This window comes from Bacillus rossius, chromosome 13, assembly GCF_032445375.1.
Source record: "Bacillus rossius redtenbacheri isolate Brsri chromosome 13, Brsri_v3, whole genome shotgun sequence".
Taxonomy (NCBI): Eukaryota; Metazoa; Arthropoda; class Insecta; order Phasmatodea; family Bacillidae; genus Bacillus; species Bacillus rossius.
Genome location: NC_086340.1, coordinates 22,929,416 through 22,951,129, shown reverse-complemented (window position 1 = coordinate 22,951,129; position 21,714 = coordinate 22,929,416). Strand labels below are relative to the sequence as shown.

Genomic DNA, 21,714 nt, shown 5'->3' with positions numbered 1-21,714 from the left:
TATCAAACTTTCCAGTTTTTGGTAGGAAATCACCATGGCAACGGATGTTGCTTTGTTGATGCTTTATTCGTCTCTATGGCAACGACTATTTCATTGTTAGTGCAGTCCTCATCACCGTTGAAATTTTGTGGGTACTTTAAATATCAAATATTGCCCTTTTTTTTCAAGTGTATATATATATATATTATAGACTTGAAACTTCACAGTAATGTTCCTTATGTTAGGCAGGATGACATTTTCCGAAAATTAGATCCCATGGGTGGTTAAAACCAGGCAACAGTGGGTACTTTGTCTGCATAAGAACAGGATTTTGCATTGTTCGTGCCTTTTGCGTCTCCATGGCAACGGGCATCGCGCGGCAGTGGCGTACCCACAAGGAGGGGCATGTATAATGAGCGGCGCAAGAGTGATCTGCCTGTAGACTGCCGTAGCGAAGTACGGGTACATCAGTTGTACGTTGCGTGCACGAGTCGGGAAACCATCGGTGCTATTCATTTTCTCTCCGGTACATTAAACAGCATTGTAATAAATTTTTCACTGAATTTTTTTTTTATTTACCATTACTGTAAATGGGAGATGTGGCTTAATTTTTTTTCCCATTAGTATAGCCGCGCGAAGCCGGGTCGGGCAGCTAGTTTATATATATATATATATATATATATATATATATATATATATATCTTATATATAAAATTCTCGTGTCACAGTTTTCGTTGCCATACTCCTCTGAAACGGCTTGACCGATTTTGATGAAATTTTTTGTGCTTATCCGGTATCTATGAGAATCGGCCAACATCTATTTTTCATCCCCCTAAATGTTAGGGGTAGTCCACCCCTAATTTTTTTTTATTTCCAGTTTTTGGTAGGAAATCACCATGGCAACGGCTGTTGCTTTGTTGATGCTTCATTCGTCTCTATGGCAACGGCTATTTCATTGTTAGTGCAGTCCTCATCACCGTTGAAATTTTGCAAGTACTTTAAATATCAAAAATTGCCCTTTTTTTTCAAGTATATATATTTTACAGACTTGAAACTTCACAGTAATGTTCCTTATGTTACGCAGGATGACATTTTCCGAAAATTAGATCGCATGGGTGGTTAAAACCAGGCAACAGTGGGTACTTTGTCTGCATGAGAACAGGATTTTTCATTGTTAATGCCTTCTGCATCTCCATGGGAACGGGCATCGCGCGGCAGTGGCGTACCCACAAGGAGGGGCATGTATAATGAGCGGCGCAAGAGTGATCTGCCTGTAGACTGCCGTAGCGAAGTACGGGTACATCAGTTGTACGTTGCGTGCACGAGTCGGGAAACCATCGGTGCTATTCATTTTCTCTCCGGTACATTATACAGCATTGTAATAAATTTTCACTGAATTTTTTTATTTACCATTACTGTAAATGGGAGATGTGGCTTAATTTTTTTCCCATTAGTATAGCCGCGCGAAGCCGGGTCGGGCAGCTAGTATATATATATTTGGCCAGGTACCTATTCTCTGTCCATTTCGAATCATAAACGTTTCACTACAATGTTTCACGAAACCTTTTCATTAAAATTTGGCCTTGAGATTTTATTCTCATCGCGCCCAAAGAAATTTCACTTAAAAAAAAACAACGGTTGAAGCATGGAGGTAAGAAGTTAGGGAGTTGGTTAGTATGTCTAGTCTTTGTCGTGATAATAATCGAGAGACACCTGAAAAATTCGCGGATTCATCTCGCGATAGGCTGGAATCTAAAAAGGTTTGCGTTTTTGCTACTTCAGTGATTGGGCCACAGTTTACCTTATGTTTGTTACGGCCGCCATCTTGAAAATCCGTAATTTTTATGCTACGAAATTGGAGAATATTATCAGAAGTCTCGCCAGAAATAACCAGGAGCACACAAGGAAATCCAACATCCTGTCGATCCGTTGCTACGTCGCTGTGTGAAAGAAGTACAAAGAGACATACACACTTTCGCATTTATAATATTAGTAGTGTTGGATTATAACCTGTCGGAAAATGAATCTGCGAATTTTTTTCGGACTGTAGCAATAAAAAAAAAATACATCTTTCAATTACAAGAAGGGATTGCAGACTATCTCGTCGCCAAAACAGTGTCGTTACGAATGGTGATATACCGTGGCAAAAAAGGGGGAGGAAGCAGAATCAGTGGATCAGTGAGCAGAAATATATATATATTTTTTTCTGTTAAAAATAATACTTTAGAAACTAGTTGCCAAAACATAGTTTGTGATACTACAATAAAGATGTAAATTTGTACAGCACATGACAACTGTTATTTTTGCATATATAAAATACTTTTTTCGAGATAATACTGAATATTTCTTACGAAAATTGGTGCATAATTTTATACTTATTATATTTATATTTATTTTAATATAATAAATATTTTAATATATTATTATATACATATATTTTATTATATTTATTTAAAAATCAAATAGATGTTTCAATAAAAAAAATTAACAACGGAAAACATAATAGATTATTCATTAATGGAATTTATTTGGTTTCATTAAGCTTATTCATGTTCGCAGTTGATACTAGGAAGCTACTCAGGAAACGGTTTACAAATAACTTTTACTATTGGAGGTACTTGGAAAACATAAAACGTAAATGTCCGGGCAAGAATCCGAACCCAGTATTACTGCCAACACTATTTTGTAATGATACCGTTGTTTTCATAAAAATGTACAAATTTCAGTAATTGTACATGAATATTTCTGGTTCATTTTCAAAAAAAAAAAAAGTATGGGGAGTTATTCATGCAATAAGTGGAACAGTTTATATAATATTTAAAAAGTTTAACTTGAACATAGTTTTGCCGTTATTACTACTTTTTATCATCCCTGTTACACAGTTAGTTACCTTTGCGTTCAACATGATTTGCGTCCACAGTGAGAGAATTTTATTTTTAATTCTAAGGGATAGCGGGCGCTAGGCTCATGGTACAACAGACTATCTATTGTTGATATGCACGATAAACTCAGTCAGAAATAAAAGTGAGTATCCCTTATACATATATACACGCTCGGAAATTTCTCAGATTTGTCTGGCCTCAGGGTATAATTAAAAGTCATTGATGTGCTCAACCCGTGTTTGCTTTTCCATTGGGTGATTTATTAAGAGAGAACCATTTTATCTTCGTTAATTGGCACTACCTGATTCGCTTACTTCTCTCCTGGCTAGGCGTCGTTGGCTCACGGTCGTTAGAGGGCGTGTCCAAATAACTGCGGTCCAATCATGAACACAGTGCGAGAGTGTGAAGGTTTGCATTATAACTTGCGACAAAATGAATGTGCGAAATTTAAGTGTGTATTTATATGTATTTTAGTATATATTAATAATGAAAGTTAAAAAAAAAAGATTCCTTTGTAAACAAGACACGAACATGCGTGCTAATTATTTACTGTATTTTGTCTTTTTATTATTATTATTATTATTACCTGCCAAACCGCTTGACCCTCACTTTGAAGACAAATAAATATGGAATGTTATGAAATAATTGAGAAACGAGACCATCATTAATATTCAAGGATTTTTTAAGAAAAACTACTTCGAGAGGAAACCATAAGTTGCAGATGGTCTGGATAGAGCCCATGAACTGTGGGCAGCATCATATGTAAAACTAACTGTTGACAAAAAATATTGATGTCTACGTAAGGTTTTAAGTTAGCTTTTATGTTTGCCTCTTATGTCGTTAGTTTCTGGGACATAATGACGTCTTACCCAGGCAGAAATTGTGTTTTGTCGCCCCTCCCCATCTCCCAAATAAAAGCAACAATTGTACCAGGCATAATTTGTTTTTCATCTGCAGGGGCATGTATTTTTAGCGAAACAAGAGGTGTGAGCTTGTGTGTGCTATGGACGCATCCTTATGTATTCAGATACAGCTATTGGTTTGTAATTTTAAAAGTCCGAAAATGTTTATTTATTATTCTTAATATTGGTTTACGTATTTAAAGGACAGTATACAGTTTATTCAGTATTGAGATACGTTTACTCTCATTTTTGGCCCAGTGGAGCTCTAATCCTTACCACTTTTCCCCTTCTAGTTTCAAGTTCATGCGCTGGCTGACAGTCAGGAGGGAACCGATGAAAATCGCCCCTAAAAACCAGTACCTCCCAAAGCTAATACGGACAGAAATGTCCAAGTGCCCGCCCTTTTGCTTTGTAGCTGCTTTCCTAATCTGTCCAACTCTTCTTCCTGAACCATCCATTTGTTTCCTGCAACCAACCTGCTTGTAATTAATGCATGAAATTAAGCATCCCACATAAGAGTGTCCAGTGATTTCCCTGTGTTTATGCAGGGTTCACCTGGGTCCAACTTATCTAATTTTAGTCTAGAATAGTCAGTGAGTGGAGGAAGTCGTGGCGCCAATCGCAGCCATGACTGGCCAATTCCTCCCCCCCCCCCTAGCACATTATGCAAGTTACCCCTCCTGTGTGGGTGGCATCCTGCATGATTAAGGCGTATAGGCTTCGGCCTGAGACACACTTAGACCCATTCCAAACCCAGACCCCTCCCAAAAAATACATTTAGAATTATTAAGGTTAGGGAAAATAAAAATAAAAATTCAGTATTGACATCTGGCATGATGTGGTTGGTTGCTGCCACAGCGGATGAGTGTTCGAAAGTTCAGAAATGTTTGAAACTTGAACATCAGACAACTTGAATCAAGGGAATTTGGATGTTGGAAAAGGTTGAGTCAGGTGCGCCTTTACTTGGCCTGATTGACAGTTTAAAGTTATAAGTGGCCACTAAGTTAGTGTGTGAGAGACAAGGAATGCTGTCACCTCAATATATTTGAGCGACGATTGTGGCCTTTACTGCTGAAATATGTGAGTTTTTCTGTGGTCCATACTTGCACCATCCAAGGTAGGCCATTTGTAAAAATCGTTGAACTCAGGTGTGGCACAAAAACAATTTACAACACTGAGATTTTGTACAGTAATCGCATATTCAGTGAATAAAAAATGTCATCCACATGTTATAAAAACGTTAGTGTATTTGTTTGATGTGGTTAATTTTGCACAACTAAATAAAACTGCCCTTGAGTATTTCACAACCAAGAATTGTAAGTCCAGTAGACAGAGACATACCTAGGTTTTTTTGTGCAATACCTTTCTGAACTTATTCAGAGTAATAAACCAAAATTTTTAATAACCTTTACATAATTTTTACAAAAATTGTAATTTCAAATTTTTTTGAATTCAGAACATTTTTTAGGGATTGAGGAATGTTAATTATTTTGTGTCCAACAAAGTAGGTAGGCTAGTTAGATATTGTTTATTTCAGCTGTTCAATTTCACAGTAACCAATTAAAATAGTTTTAACAGTTTTAATATTGTCTATGCATTTAAATAAAATTGAATATATTTACGAGTATGAATGAAATACGGTTTTTTATGTGTTTGCAGTGTTATGTTATTGCATATGTTTAACTTTCACTATATCATTAATGCCATTCAGTCTCAATTTATTTTATCAATAAATCTAAATTATAAATATTGTGATGAAACTCGTCGAAGCTCCCTCTGGTCATTCAATCCGTTATTGCCCATTACAGTCCTTTCACACTGTGTGCGACGTGAACGGAATGCAGCGCAGTGCAGTGCATCAAAACGAACAGCCCCCGCCGCGACGAGTCGATAGTCGTCCGCGCGACTATCGATTAGAGTTGTTTGTGTGTCCGCCATTAATAACCCATTGTAAATTAACAACTAACTTATTATAAGACAAGGTTTAATTAACATTAATTGCTTTTAAATAAGTAACAATTGTTTAATGTGCGACGATGTTTCCAAGTTTAGCTTGACTAGTCTACTGCTCTCTACACACTTAATATGCGAAACATGACCACTGGTGGCACGGCGCCTTCTGGGGCCACTACAGTTGAATATCGTTCAGTGTCAGGGCCGGACGCATGCGCGCACTGCAGAGCCACCATCATCATTTCCAATACTATCGTAGCATTTCAACTTTTATAAATCTCTTACAATCAGTTTTGTGGCGAGTCCATGTGGCCCAGCTTAATCCACAAACCGTTTCACTTATTAATTAAACTTCCACTGGAAAATGTTTTGTGTTCTACGTATTTCTTACTTTGTACTTTATGCGCCTGAACACAAGGTGTGGTACAGGCTACTAGTAACACCGATTTAACAACACGACTTTCAATCTTCGCCTCCACAGGGCTGCCTACAGGATAAATGTGTACCAGAACCTTCGGCCGAGTAACTTAACTTGGGACTTTGAAGTAGGCTGTGTGTCACTCACATGGTAGATGGACTACAGGGAAGTTCTGGCCAGGCAACATGTCAGAAATGGTATTTCAGTGGGTGTAATCAGGTGACGTTCAGTTATCTTGTGGCTTATATGTAACATTTTGTCTATACTTGTGTTATACATGAATTTACGTTACATCCAAACTCACGCTTGCGATACCTAACTGTCAGAACTGTAACTGTATTTGTGTAATCAACAACCAGCATCCTTGTAAACTCTTCAATGTCCGCTCGTCATTCTGTGTGGCATACAGAAATGGACAGAGAACCTTCAGCATCGGTGTTCTCTTTACAAATATGGACTGCTTCACATAATATGGTATCATACGTACGCAACGATACATTAAAGCCTGTATTAACCTCTTCCTTCAGATGGGTTATGGTGAGTCGGTACGAGCTCCCAGCTTCCGTACGAGACAGGCTTTGTAAAGAAACAGCACCATGTAATGGACTGTGACTGTGTTAAACACAATTCACATAAATTCCTCTTTTATTCCAATACTAAATAGCAACTTGAGAGGCTTATATTTTGGGGGCTCCTGGCTGTACAATTCGTTCACTGCCTCCAGTCACGTGGCCAGGAATAATACCCGGAGACCTCTCGTGCAAAAGCACATGGTAATTCGCTAATTGGGGCTCTGGGAACAACACATCGACAGCACATCAAAAGAGACAGACATAATAATGACATGTTTGTTAATGCAAGATGACTAACTTATGTAAAAGTAAAGGAATCACCAAGTGATGATAATATTAGTTAAGAAGTTAATAACATAAAAATTCATATTACAGAATACATTAAGTGTCATAATTACAGTTTAAAACACAGTACTGTAATGCATTCATTAACTTCAAAATTGTATTACAATTTAATATTTAAAGGAGCTCAGACAAAAACAAATATTTCATAGTGTGACTTTGACATCGTACCTCCTGTGATCGCTAAGCCCGGTACTCAACCCGCTAACACCCGTCCCCACTGGCATCAGGTACCCTCGCATTGTGCCTGCGTAGGGCCCGTGGACGACAGTAGGGATGGCCCAGTGGATAAAACCCTCCCCCTTCATAAGAATGTGAAAAACTCCTAAAAGGAAAGTGCACTGTTAGGATGTGTGTGGCCTCTTCAGAGCATAATAGTAAATCAACACTCATTATAGTGGATACTGCCTTCAAAACTATTTTATGGAGATTTTAAGTATATATTATTAAGTGAAATAGTCCGAGCAGGTGACGAACAATCTTCGATTTGCCTCTAACAGTCAATAATTATTCATAACATAAATAATCAAATAAATCATAAAACATGTTAAATTAATGTTCAATGCCACTTAATTATAAAAGGTATTCTGTAAGGCTCTTAGTATGTAAGTCTTTGTTAGAATAGTTAAGTTTTGTCTGCATGGAATTCGGCGCGAGAGGATGCTTCCGACCCTCTCACACCCCTTTCCCATCTCCGGCAGTCTGCATCCAGCTGCGGTATGGCGTGCACACAGTTCGTGTCGCGGGAGAACCTTTGGTGGTGCAACTTTGAAGGAGTTTTTCTTTTCTGTGAGTAATTAAGCGGGAGCCTTGATCTACATTAAACATCGTGGCTCCGAACCATTTCACAGTAAGAGATCAACCACCAGGTGACCCTCCCACATGTGGTTTTCTTATGTACAGCACTGGCCGACTTCCGTTCGTGATCTGCGGGTAATTGTGTCTCGAACAATCACTATCATTCTATACAGCTATTGATGTGCAGAACTCATTCCACGGGACGACCAGTTAATGGTATCTCGCGCACTATCCCCGGGACGCGTGGTTAAAGAGACTACCGCAGATTCAGGTCACAAGTGTTTACAGTACATTCACGATTGTGTAAACAGTGTATCCGTTTCTTTACCATTGGTTAAGAGCACTGGGGTAAAAAAAAAATAAAGTGGGAGAAATCTCTAATGACATGTATTTATGACATGGTGTGAGAAAAAATGGCCTGGAGTAGAAACTGGAACTGCACAAAACTGATGTGACTTAACGAACAAGCATGACAAGTGATGTGGACCTGGTGGAGAGTAAATGTGATGTTTGTGTGAATTGCTCGAGCCACAACGTCTACTGGACGGAAAACCAATGTTACTGGCCCTCGTTTACTGGGAAACTCTTCCCAAACAACTGGTATGCAGGCAGTATGTGCGGTAAAAGTTGATGCCAGAAAAGACTACCTGGTGCTGCCAGAGTTCCATGGACTGGCACGTGAGGACCCACGGAAATTTTGCCTTAGTGTGCAGCACGTATGATGCAGCATGACATCACACATTTCCAGCAGATACAGATAAGAAATACTGCTACCGAAAAATTACAATTAGCACAGCAGCAGTCTGTTCCAGAATGGCGATGCATGCAAACTAAATGTGTTTCAGGAGTCTCCAGCAGTGCCAGCAGTGTACACTAGACAATTTAGATTGGCACAAGGACTGCTCCAGACAACCATCACAGCTGGCAGGAAATGTGGGGCAGGGGGCGTAGGACACGAAATTCTGCTCCAGTGTCTCCTTTTCCCCTCACAAAACAGATATGATCCAGGAAGGAGCAGCGATGATGTTATCACCTCATACAACCACCTCAAGCGAATACCAATATGTTTAAATGACCTGCCAACTGCCACCCTTGTTGATACAGGGGGAAGTGCTGGAAGCACTGAACCGCATTGGTCCACTGCCACCCTCTGTCGCACATCGATCCTGAGCAGATGCTCTAAATGTAGATGGATGTGAGCACTTAGGGGTTGGGGTAGTGCTCTACCAAATTACGCCAGTGCGATGTTCGGAAAGGCCAAAAAGATATGTCATGTTAAAAAGCAAAAATGCCTGGTGGTAGTCTGAGCATTAAGGAAATATGATCCACACCTGGAAGGCCAACTCTAGTTATCCAAAACACAAAAAATAGGCCCATGGGAAAAGTGTATAATGAGAATATATTGCTTCTTGACACTCATGGCAAATATCTGCCTCCGCATGGCACCAGTGGTGCATACCAAAGAGGACCATGTTGCCATCACCTGTGGTTTCGAAGCTGAAGCCCGAAGAAGACCTAATGGGGGTTGAGGTGAATTTATGGTTTGTCTGGGGAATGAAGGGGTGGTACCAGGTTAATCTGCACAAAAACCACTGTTGCTGGGTGGTTCGTTGCCCCAGCATGTCTCAATAGGCACTAGGCTGTCTGATGCTACTACATGACTAACTGTTAAAGCAGGTACACACTCCCTAGAGAGCATAAGTCGCTGTTTCCTGCTTAGGCTAGGCAGTGAACTACTAAATAAGGGTAGAAGTTTTGGCAACATTTATTTTAATTGTGCGTAGTGTGGTTTGGTTACTTGGCTCGCGCCAACAAATTACATTACACTTGAGACATTCAACAAACACATTGCACTCTATGTTACATTGCACACAATCTTAACATCAGTCTTGTTCGGGTAAGTTTTTGGTTGGAGGCGGCCAACCCCCAAATATTTGTTAACTCGTAACTCTACCCGGCATCATGCACCATGAATCTATGTTAGTTCAAGAAGTTACTTGTTGTGGCCGGCAGGCGTATACGCGAGACTGAGTAACATAAAATGTTATGCTAGAGTCGGCCAGTCCTGTAAATGGTTGATCGCGTGGTGTGGTCACACTACAGGGTTAAGCTAAAGGCTCTCAGGATAGGCCTGGTTCTACAGAAATGGCCTAGGTATGAGTGGGGAGTTAAAAGAAAGATCTTAGGTAAGACTGGATTGAAGAATCAGTGGATTACAAAAATTCAGGCTTCCCATGGGACAGTGTGTTTTCCCTGGGCCATGGCCTGAAGAAGACTGCTGGAAGTTGGGGTGGCAGGTTTTGAGGTTAAGGGGAAGCATCACCTCATGTTAGACCACGCTAAGAAGGATAAAATTAATTTTGTGTTAAACTTACAGGTTACATGCCTTACAAATCTCTTGAATAAAAACTAAAGTGGAACACACTTTTCTGAGGGCGTAACATGTTGTAGCTGCTCTAAACCTAAATAATAAGTTTGTAGTTATGACTCAAACTGGAAACTGTCAGTTTCTGGTTGCCACTACTCGGTTTGTTGTTAAGGGACTGTCTTAAATTTAATTTGACCTGCTCAAGCTACAGTACTTACTGATTAATTCTTAGAGCTGTAATGGAGTTTAAGGGCTCTCAATACACATGGTGGCTTCATGGGGCACAAACTCAAGTCCTAAGACTCATTTCCTTTATGGGTCTAACTGGACTGAACCTTAATTAATCTTTGAATGCATTAAATTATTTTTTCGCCCTTTGATCCAAACATAAGTAGTTAGCACTTTTCACACTTTATTAGTCAATTAGCTGCCCAACCCGGCTTCGCACGGCTATACTAATGGAAAAAATTAAGCCACATCTCCCATTTACAGTAATGGTAAATAAAAAAAATTCAGTGAAAATTTATTACAATGCTGTATAATGTACCGGAGAGAAAATGAATAGCACCGATGGTTTCCCGACTCGTGCACACAACGTACAACTGATGTACCCGTATTTCGCTACGGCAGTCTACAGGCAGATCACTCTTGCGCCGCTCATTATACATGCCCCTCCTTGTGGGTACTCCACTGCCGCGCGATGCCCGTTGCCATGGAGACGCAGAAGGCACGAACAATGCAAAATCCTGTTCTCATGCAGACAAAGTACCCACTGTTGCCTGGTTTTAACCACCCATGGGATCTAATTTTCGGAAAATGTCATCCTGCATAACATAAGGAACATTACTGTGAAGTTTCAAGTCTGTAAAATATATATACTTGAAAAAAAAAAGGGCAATAAAACAAATTAAACACAGAGAGAGAGGGAAAAAAATAATAGTTTAGGTTTGCGATTTAAAGTGATAAAAAGTATTTAAATACTAATTTAACTCTTATGAGGGTACTGATTGCTTCGTTGTTAATATCACACGGGTGTTTTTTACTTGTATGGGAAAATTAAGAATGATAAGGCATCTAGTGCGTGGCAACAATGTTAATAGGCAATAGGAAATAAACTTCTAGCACCTGCAGCATTGTCAACACACACTTCGTACGTGTACTGCATGTTGTATCTAACCCCCCCCCCCCCAACGCATTTGATTCCAAATTGGACTTTTAGTCAGGATCCCTAATGTTATTGATAATATAAAATAGCCTATAGCCTTCCTCGATAAAGTACTACCCAACACTGAAAGAATTTTTCAAATCGGACCAGTGGTTCCTGAGATTAGCGCGTTCAAACAAACAAACAAACTCTTTAGCTTTATAATATTAGTATATATTGGCGAAGTAGCGCTCTTGACATGTGTAGAATGGGCGAGGAGTGCATCCCACCAGCGGGAATTGGTACTGGCGAGGTGGGGACCGGGCTTTTTACTACTATACGAGGTATGACATCCATGTCCTTTCAACAGCAATTGGTTAGATTCAGAGCTAGCCTGGCATTCTTTCAACAATCCAGCACCAATAGCATCACTAGGCCCACCACGGGTTTTGAAACCAAAACTGTAGATGATAGTACTGTAAAAGCATAGTTAGCAGTTGTGTAGTCCACTTTTAACATATCATATTTAATGTGAGCATAAAGGGTACTCTTGTAATAAAATGTACTTTTGTATTAAAACGAGTCTTTCCATACTAACATTATCTCTGATTTCGGAGTGCAACAGTGTAACAGCTAAATTATTGTATAAAAATGAGCCACGGACCTAGTGGACCAAGCTGGGTTTGATGACCCATAATTACAACATGGTTAGACACCTAGAGCTAGTCTAGCAATCCCTCCCTCCAGACATTTTTCCTGCCGAATGCGAACCAGTATTTTCATTTTAAACACAATCCATGGGGGATGACACGTATTATATGGTAGGTTTAGGTCATTGTGCGCTTAATTGCACCCTAGAAAAGCATAAAATGGAGTAATCTAGTTCGTTGCTGACCTGTATTTATGTTCCAACTACTTTTAAATTCAGGTATTTGGGGAGAGGTGTACTGATAGAGCATTACACCCCTCTACATACTTATGTTTGCATCTCCGTCCTTTCTAACATGGAAAATCCTGGAACTGTGAAATTGTTGGATATGTGTTTCGTTCACTTCAGCAATTTAATGTTATTTGTTTGTAAATAAATTTTAGTTTGACTCTTTTATTACTTAGTTTGCACACATTCCAGAATAACAATGTGTGTGTTACACAGTCCTCTGACATGACCAGTTAAGGACAAAGCCGACAGTCATGTATATTTTTCTTCCAGTTTTATGTTCGTATTTCATATAATTATGTTTCACAGTGATTCCAGTATTGTAAGAATGTCCAGGATATTTGCAGCAATTGATTTGGCATTGATTGCCAGCCTGAGGCAGCTAAGAGTTAGTGTTTGTGTTGCCTTGAGGACGAATGTGCCCTCGGCAGTGGTGTGGGTATGTTGGGCTCTCTGGCAAACCGGAGGTTTCGTGTCCTGGTTGGTCAAGCAGGTAGTGAGCTTTGGGTTGTCACAGCTGCGAGGTGCAGTTTTTTTTTTTATTTTGGAAGGGGGTAGTTGGGGAAGGTGATAGCCAGCCGGGTTCTGGATATGGTTGTCGGAGCCACAGAGTTTGATTAGCCTGTGGCCTGCTTATTTTAACTGTTTCGCGCATTTTTTGTATTCTTCTGGGTGTTCTGGCATGGCATCTGCCCCCACATTTCAAGGAAGTGCCTGGAGGTCAGACCATTTGCCATGCTTGTCCACATACAGGCAGTTTAACCTGCTGTATTTATGAGCCTAGGTCTGTGCATGGTGGTGTGTCCACGGAAGCACAAAGGTGTTCCTCAGTGGTGGTGTTGGCTGTGGGAAGTGCCCTGCCAAGTGTGTGGGCCCTGGATTTGTTAAGACTGAATGTTCGCTTTCAAGTGCTGGCATGATTGTCTCTCTTTTTTTTATTGTCAGCAGAAAAGCGTGACCATTATGATTTCTTATATTTGCAACAACCACGATAGCTCGTGCAGTGATGGGATATAGGTGGCTATGGTAGGATATGGTGCGATATGGTGAGATATAGTGGGATATGGTGGGATATGGTGGGATATGGTGAAATATGGTGGGATATGATGGGATATTACCTGGATGTGATTGTCCCTGGTTGTGCATATTGAATAAGTCAGGTGAGGCCGGCTACAGTAGCGACAGCACAGTAAAGCATTGCACCTGACTGCTGCAAGTGTAAATCGCTGGCAACTAGAGAAATAATTTTTAGGGGGGGGGGGGGGGCTTTCGACAGTCTCTAGAATCCTGAAAAACTCTCATTCCCACAAATTACTGCTGCGCATAGTACGGTATTAGGTCAGTGCCATGAGGTAGCAAAAGCACCAGCTTGTTCACCAAATTTTATTGTCTGCTTGCTGCAGATGAAGAAAAATTTTGACACTGACATCCACAGTAAGACTGTATTTTCCTCCTAGAGGAAATTTGGGTCGGTTTTGGCGAGAAATCCTCGAAGTATTTGTTTCTCAGGGATTTTGTTGGGCTGGAGGAGCAGGCTGTGATCATAGCTTAGCATTTTGATGACCTGAATATTAGTGTGATTCTCTGTGACTGGTCTGCATTCAAATTGTATTATTACCATTGTCATATGTGCTTCAAGCGAGCATCATGTGGTGATCCAGCTCTCTTTTGAGTCTTGGGTAAGCCTTTGCATCAATTAGGTAGAGCTTGATCAGCTTTCTTGACTACCTATAGTTGCCCTCAGGGGGGTGGGTTGAGGGAGAAACTATGATGCACTCTGATGGGGGTGTGGAGTGCCCTGTGTGAGTTGGTTTGTGTCATGTGCGACTGGAGAAGGCCCTCACAGAGTGTTGAAGTCACGAGTTCATCATCAACAATTTGTTTGTTTTTTATGACACATTGTTTTGCTTGCCACTTGGGCCTTGTGGGCTTGATCATTTTCATGTTTATTAAATAAACAGGAGAATGATACATACATACCAGCGAGGTTTGGGGTAGTATTATCATATTTGTTATTTGTACATTTAAGGATGGTATTCCAGACATTCGGGTTGCCATCACCCGCGGTCTCGTGATCGAGACCCGGGGCGGTCCTAGTGGTTCTCAGTGGCTCTATAGGAAATCTCCTGCGGGCGCCAGGTTAATTCGAGGATTAACCGAGGTGGTCGTGGGTTTTTGCCCCTGTGTGTTCCACTAGGATCGGCGGCTGTTGATGGTGGAAGGGAGTTCCTGCTTTTAATACTCACTGGCCCTAAACAGTGTAGAGGACTGTTTCCTAACTGTTCAGGGGTCGTCTACGAAATAAAGAAAACGTTATTTAGGTGCTGGTTTTTAATCCCGCATCTCACAAAGTGTGGATGGGCACGAGTTACACAATTACACTTGACAAATACACTGACACTACACACACTCGCACTGAATAATTAATTACGTGTTACGTTGCGGCACTTGCAAATAAGATCCCTACATGGGTTTGAGGGTCGTCGAAGAGTTTGAGTGGGTTAACGGCCACTCCCGTGATGAACTGGAACTAGCTTCGTGCCCGGGCTCACCTGTGTGAGTCGCGGGCCCACGAAGGTAATATTAAGAGACAAGTCTTTAAGTTTGTAGTCGGCAGGCATCTGCTCGACGAATTATATTAAGTTCTGATCGCGGGAGTCGGCCCGGACCGTAAAGTGACTGCGTCGTGAACCGTTGTTGCGCGACGAGCAAAAATTAACGCGGCCGGGTTAAGCCCTGCACCGGAAAAGGGCACGGGGGCACGTGGGGTGAGGAGAAAGAGGGTTTAATGAATTATGAAATTTACCAGTATGAAGAATCAGGAGCACAAAAGTTGAAGTCTCCCCGTGGGATCACACGTCCGCCTCGGCCCGTGAGTAAAACTCTACTGCCGCTTTGTCCCGGCTTGGGAGGGGAGGAAGCGTCATGACGTGCCGAACTTTCTAATCTGCCGTTATTCCAAATTTATAATTATAATTAGACATTATTATTTCTAGAATCCTCGTAACTTAATGACATCTGTCTGAATTAGTTGGCGGAAGGCCTATAATAATAATACATAATAAAACTGAAATTAATAATATTTGAAAATAGAAAGTCAAGCTGGAGACTGTCTGTCACTTGTTGACTACTCCAGTGGCTATTTGCAGGTGAAAACAGGGAGGTTAATTAGGTTTATTTATGCTGTGGTTAATTATTGGCGGAAGGCCGCAAGGGATGTTCCGAACGTTTATTAATTGCGGTTTCCCACGGGGAAAACCGCTGCACCCCTACGACACACTTTCACTCTTAAGGGTTGTTTTGATAATTAAAAATCACTTAATTACTCACAGTAATTAATGAAACATAAGAACTGTTTGGTGGTGTTGGCATATGGGCGTAATCTGTTTAAACACTCACCGACATCGACGGCTCGCTTGACTCACGTGACCTGGGCTAGGGTTGTGTTCCGTTAGCGGGGTTTAATACTGGCGGGTGGAGGCCAGGCTTTATGGCCTTCGGAGGGACGACGACAGGGTAAGGTATCAAATACCTAGGCCAGTATTCCAAGACACAAAAATTAGTATTTAGGTGTGTGCCGCCAATTTAGATTTTCGGCCCTATTTTCAAAAATTTTCAATTTTTTTTAATCTGATTTTTACGTATTAAATTTGCGACTCAATTTAATTTTTCCCCCCTCAGTGTACACCCTCACCTAAAGTTTGTTATAGCAGTGGCCCTGCCAAGTTCCCAAGCCTAAGCCCCCCCCCCCCCCCCCCCAGCATTCTCGCCGACGCCTGCTAAACTCAGCAGGGCGATTCAAATTTTCCTCGCCTAGCCACACGCCTCCCGTCTGTCATTTCGATCCCCTCTCGTGACAGGAACTGCTGCCATCGACAATCTCTCACGACGAGCTCAGATCCGAGTAGCAGCATGACATGAGCACCTTTTGTCATGCGCGACTCATGTCCCACCCGACGTTAGCACAACGTCTCGTCGCGAACGGCCGTCGTTTCTCACAGACAGTGCAGTTTCCCCATCCCCCCCCACCCCTTCATGTTTTCTCAGAAGCAGCCCGAGGACTCTGAACGGGCATTCTCCTGGACACGCCCCCACCCCCGCCCCGGGGCCATTTGCTAGCGCCAAACGACTCACCCGTGCCATCTAGTGGCACTGTTTTGAACTAAATTACCCCCGAACGCCTGTAAGTAGGCTTCCCGCTCGTCCCGGAGCTGTCGGCTAACCCTTAGTTTCTCGTGTCACCTACCTAGAGAGCAGCACCGCCCGACCAACAGAACTTACCCCCCCCCCTTTTTTTATAATTTCTTTTAGCCCCTTCGAGCGACCCCCACCAAGGCGTCTTCGGCCAATCAGCTAATTTTCCCTTCCCCTCGAGTCCCAGCTTCCCTGGGCTAGCCGATGTTACCTCGTGCCACTTAGGGAATTGAGGAGGGTTTTTCTTGAGCTCTCGTCGCGAACGGTCGTCTTAGAGACTTGGCTCCCGCCATTTCGTCGGTTTTTCTTCTTTTGCTGTCGGAGAGCTCCAACAAAGTCTAGGCATGTGATTACCAGAGTTTCGGGAGTAGTCCCGTCTCCTTTTTCTAGTTAGCTAGTTGGTTTTTTTATTATTGTTTACATCACCGTAGTAATCTAGTTATGTTCGCTTACGCGACCCGCGTCCGCGAGTGCCATCCCGTGGACCGTTTTCTTCGGAATTCACCCTCAGCAGAATGGTGAGTGTAAACAAAAGCTCCAAACTCTATAATCCTCGGACCATCCCCTTTTGTATCCTCCCTTGTAATTTTTTACATTTTCTAAACTCTGTGACCTATTTCTTGGTTGCAGAGGGTGCAAAGTCCCAAGTTCCAAAGTTCCGGGTTCCAAATCTCCGGAGTACCACCCTCCCAACCTCTTGGAGTTCGGCTCTAACTTCGCGGAGCCCCTGAAAATCGCCAGCCTTCTCCGGTGACCGGGAAGCTATTGCATCTCAACGACATTTTCGGCAATAAGTCCTGATCATGCTTGTGGTACAGTACATTCTTATTTCTCCCGACCCCCTCGTCATGGCCAGTCTTCGGTGAACTTTTAATATTGTTAAAATAACAGAACTGATTTTACGAAGGTATTATTATAAGACAAAAGACTACGCAAAAATTATTATTAACCTCTGTCTATGTTTTTTTTCTAGAGGGGCCCCTGAATTAGTAAATTGAATCTGTCTAATATTATTATGTATTGACATTGTAAAGTTATAATATGTTCGAAATTCAGAAAATACCAACTACAGAAATAGTTCTTTTAAAATTCTAACTTTAACAAATAAACAAGGGAATATGGCACAATCACCCATGTTGTATTTTTTATCTAGTTGTTAATTTTTTTTTATTAATATTAACGATCCACAGTGTTCTCTAAGGTTTAGGTACTTGAGGAACACCATTTGGACATTCCGTTTCTCCCTTGTGCCCTCTGGATTTTGCAACGAACATTTGTGTGGCTATAAGCGGCTTCCAGGACTATAAATAAAGGTAATACCCAATGGCACAAGCACAAAGGGGGGTTCAGGTGTTGAATATGCTACACTTGTACCCTAACCATATTCATGGTGCATGATAGGTCATTGCCAGTCCCTTATTTTTAGGCAACGAATTTTGGTGTGGTTGCTGTTATGTTGCCCAAATTATGCACATGCACAGAGCTCACTATTTCATTGATTTTGTCCAGCTGGCTAAACTGCATCAGGTGCCATTAACTCATATATGTACCTATACTATTTTTTTTTATCATTGGGGATGTACCAAGTGTGTTGGTAAGCTAAATTAAACTATATTATAGCGAAACTATCATGGAATACATTTTGTACACTTTAATGGTTATGAGAAAATTAAAACTACACATTTTAATTCGGGGATAGTGTTGGAATCTGAAAGATATATGGCGTAGAAATGAATCGATTGTTGCCCAACCTCTACTAGAATGCATTGAAATCAGTATGTAGACTATTGTAGGGCATAGTTGGTTAAAACGGTCGTTTTTTCGTTACCTAACAGGGATTGAGTTTGGACATGTTCTGAAATACGGCTCGTGAGTTAGGTTGCAGTTATTTCCCATTAAGGTATTGGATATTCACTACCTTATCCAAATGTCTTGGATTACCGCCCCTAAACCCTTATTTTTGTGATTTGGAATACCAGTCTAAGGTCTAGTATTGACATAGCTGTACACATTTGTGGTAGTATAACTGTAACCTAACTCGCAGACCATATTCCAAACATGTCCAAACCCAATCTCTGTTAGGTAACGAAAATCAGGGGTATAGGAACCGCGCGGGGGGGGGGGGTGGACAGGGGGGACGTGTCCCCCTGAACTTTTTGGGTGGAGGGGACTGTCCCCCCCAACTTTCTAGACCGTGATATTTTTATTTTATAATATTATTCTGCCCAACTTTATTTGTAATTTCTTCACTCTCAAATTTTATCTTAAGGAAACAATAATAATTTTAACATCGATGTATCCAATGGTTAGATACATAAACTGCTTAAAAAGTGCTATTTTGCACTTTTAAAATCAAAATTTTCCGGTGGAGGACCCCCCGTCTTAGTAAGAGGGGAATGGGTTTACATGACATCAAAATCATTATTTGTCCCCCCCAACTTTATGAACACAGCTACGCCAATGACGAAAATGCAACCATTTTAATAAACTGTGCCCTGCACGAGGCTAGAAACTGATCTAAAATGCATTCCAGCAAACATTTGGCAACCATTGAAACATTTGCTATGCCTAATGCCTACAGATAGGAGGACTATCGCACGAATTAAATTTGTTAATTTTAATTTTCTCAAGGACTTTTAAAATTGCTATTATTTGTTTTTATGATCATCACCATGTACAAAATATGGTAAGGGAACAGGTGTAGTAAATTCAACATCTAACACTTTTTTTTTGTCTTGGAATACCGACCTGGGTTATGAAGTGACAAGTAAAATACATTTTTCTCTAAATGTCTTGAGCGAATTTAATCTTATATGCGAATCAATTATTGAGATTCAAATCTTCCATCTTTTAAAATAGCATGAATATATATTTTTTAAAATATTTAAATATAGTATAACAATGTGTTTTCAAATATTGTATAATGTAATAATTTTTAATACTTTGTCATGGCTTTTACTGACATTTTTCAATGACGCTTTATATTTTCAACGCGATCAATTTACAGTTCAATGCACACGAACCCAACAAACATGTTTGCACACGAACCGAATAGACTTTTTGCACACATTCCTTATGATGATGCAACACTATTGAGAAGAAAATAGTTCCAGAAATTTTATAGTAATCTATTGTAAAAAATATTAAAATTAATACTTTAGTTTTTAATTAACCTTTTATTATACATTTTATAGTTTCTTATAGCATAATTTATCCTGTTTATGTTGAAATTGTTTGAACCCGTAGAATGAATATAAGCTCGTCTCTATGACTGATTCATTCCGCTTCCATGATTGAAAGAAGAAAGTTACGCACCAAGTTATTTTGCTTTAAACCGCATTAAAATGGGGCATTAGTCGTTGTAACGACTCTCGCACACACGAAAGTGTGTACAGAACAACTATTAAACATGGGGTAAGTGCATTTTTATTTAAATATTATAGATTTGTAGGAACACGTGATCATACGAATTTATGATGTGCTCGAAACACCTGCGTCAAAGTGTTGTAGGTGTAGCGCAATTTTATTCTTTGCATGTGTCTGTAATAAAAGTCCCTTAGAGGGTTATTTTTCAAAAATAAATCTGAATTACGCAATAAATTCTTTGTAGTTTTTCAACCTGTCTTCACTTATCTTTTTGCGTGTTCTACTTTTGAGATTTTCTTACTATGTGTCAAGAAATAGTGAATGTTTGATATTTTGTCAAATGCGACGTCCACTTTTATTTTTAAAGTAAAAGAACGTGTTGGAATTCGTAGTGGGAACGTGTGACCTACTTTAGACGTGTCTAGTTTTAAAGTTCCTTGAGACACAACATAGAATTCGATTTAACTCTTCTGCTATTGGGCACAAACTCGTGGCCAGCAACTCCCCCCCCCCCCCCCCCCCCCCTCCCCTTCCTCTTTCAACTTCCTTTTGCGAATTGTGGGAATATTCTAGTTGTCTTACTTAACATAAATGATGGAACCTAAATGGCGTTACGTACGTCATTACCACCCCTTGTTTCTTTCAGGACAAGCGCGGGAAAATGGGGTTTATGGGCAGGGAACAATAAACGCTATTTTTCGAGTATTTCATTTTTTTTTTTCACTATTATGCATTTTCGGTATCGTAAACTAGACTTAATACCCGTCGCTCTAGTCTATTTGCTATGCCACAATATTGCAAAATAGAATAGACTGTGTGAGACGATATTCCATTTCATGATACTGATAAATTATTATTTCCAATCTTCTCACTTTAAAATAATTGAATATAGTTATCACAAAATAAAATAGACCAGGTGGAACTGTATTCCACTTTATGACACTGAGAAAATATTTCAAAACATCTCACTTAAAAAAAATTATTTTCCTGTATCGCAAAATAGAATAGACCAGGTGGGAGTATTCCTCTTCACGATACTGAGAAAATATTATTTTGAAACTTCTGACTTTAAGTTAAATATTGGTAGGCTGTCCGAAATAGAATGGACCGGGTTGACATGTTTTGTACTTGAATATTGTCTCACTTTAAAATAATTAAATATATTGTATTGCAAAAAAAAAAAAAAATTGACTGGGTAGGACTGTATTCCGCTTTACGAGAAAATATAATTTTGAAATTTATCACTTTCAGAAAATTAAATACTGGTATTGCAAAATTGAATAGACAGAGTGGGACTGTTTTCTATTTTACGATACCAATCAATTTATTATCTAGAATTTTTGTTATGGTAATTATTTAAATCCTATTATCAAATAATTGTGTATTTTCTATTTCATATCATCACAAAATTTTAATCGCAAAAATTCTTATTTTACACAAATGAAATATCGCTATTGCTAAACAAACTAGATGTGGTAGAATTTCAATCTCCTTTGCGATATCCTCCACTTGTAATTTACTAAAATGAAATATGCGAAAAAAATTTACTAGCTGACCTACACTCACCAAACCTTTCGCTTTGTGATTATCACTTAAACAATTGCATTAAATGAGCCATTTTTACATTGCCTAATAACTTTAATGATTCACCTAACCAAAACGCATGAAACACACACAAAACACATCTCACTTAAAATATCAAATGAAATTCACATAAAACTACACATCACAAACATTTAAAATTCGTAGAAAACTACTTACCTTTCTGAGCAGTATGGCAATAATCATTTTCTGTCACTATTTATCTTGTAAATGATAAATTATCACCAATTTGCCATCCCTCTTTTTATTTGATTCGT

At 40.0% G+C, this 21,714-nt stretch overlaps 1 protein-coding gene and 1 long non-coding RNA gene across 2 annotated transcripts in view; one reads left to right on the top strand and one right to left on the bottom strand.

Annotated features, from left to right (window-relative positions):
* Window positions 1-21,714, bottom strand: part of LOC134538372 (uncharacterized) — a 32,066-nt gene that overhangs the window by 8,728 nt on the left and 1,624 nt on the right. The gene's annotated exons all lie outside the window — the stretch shown is intronic.
* The window catches only part of LOC134538370 (activating transcription factor of chaperone), a 67,725-nt gene continuing 65,503 nt past the window's right edge, over window positions 19,493-21,714 (top strand). The window contains exon 1 of the mRNA XM_063379638.1: window positions 19,493-19,903. The gene's annotated coding sequence lies outside the window, so the exon portion shown is untranslated. The remainder of the gene's footprint in view (window positions 19,904-21,714) is intronic.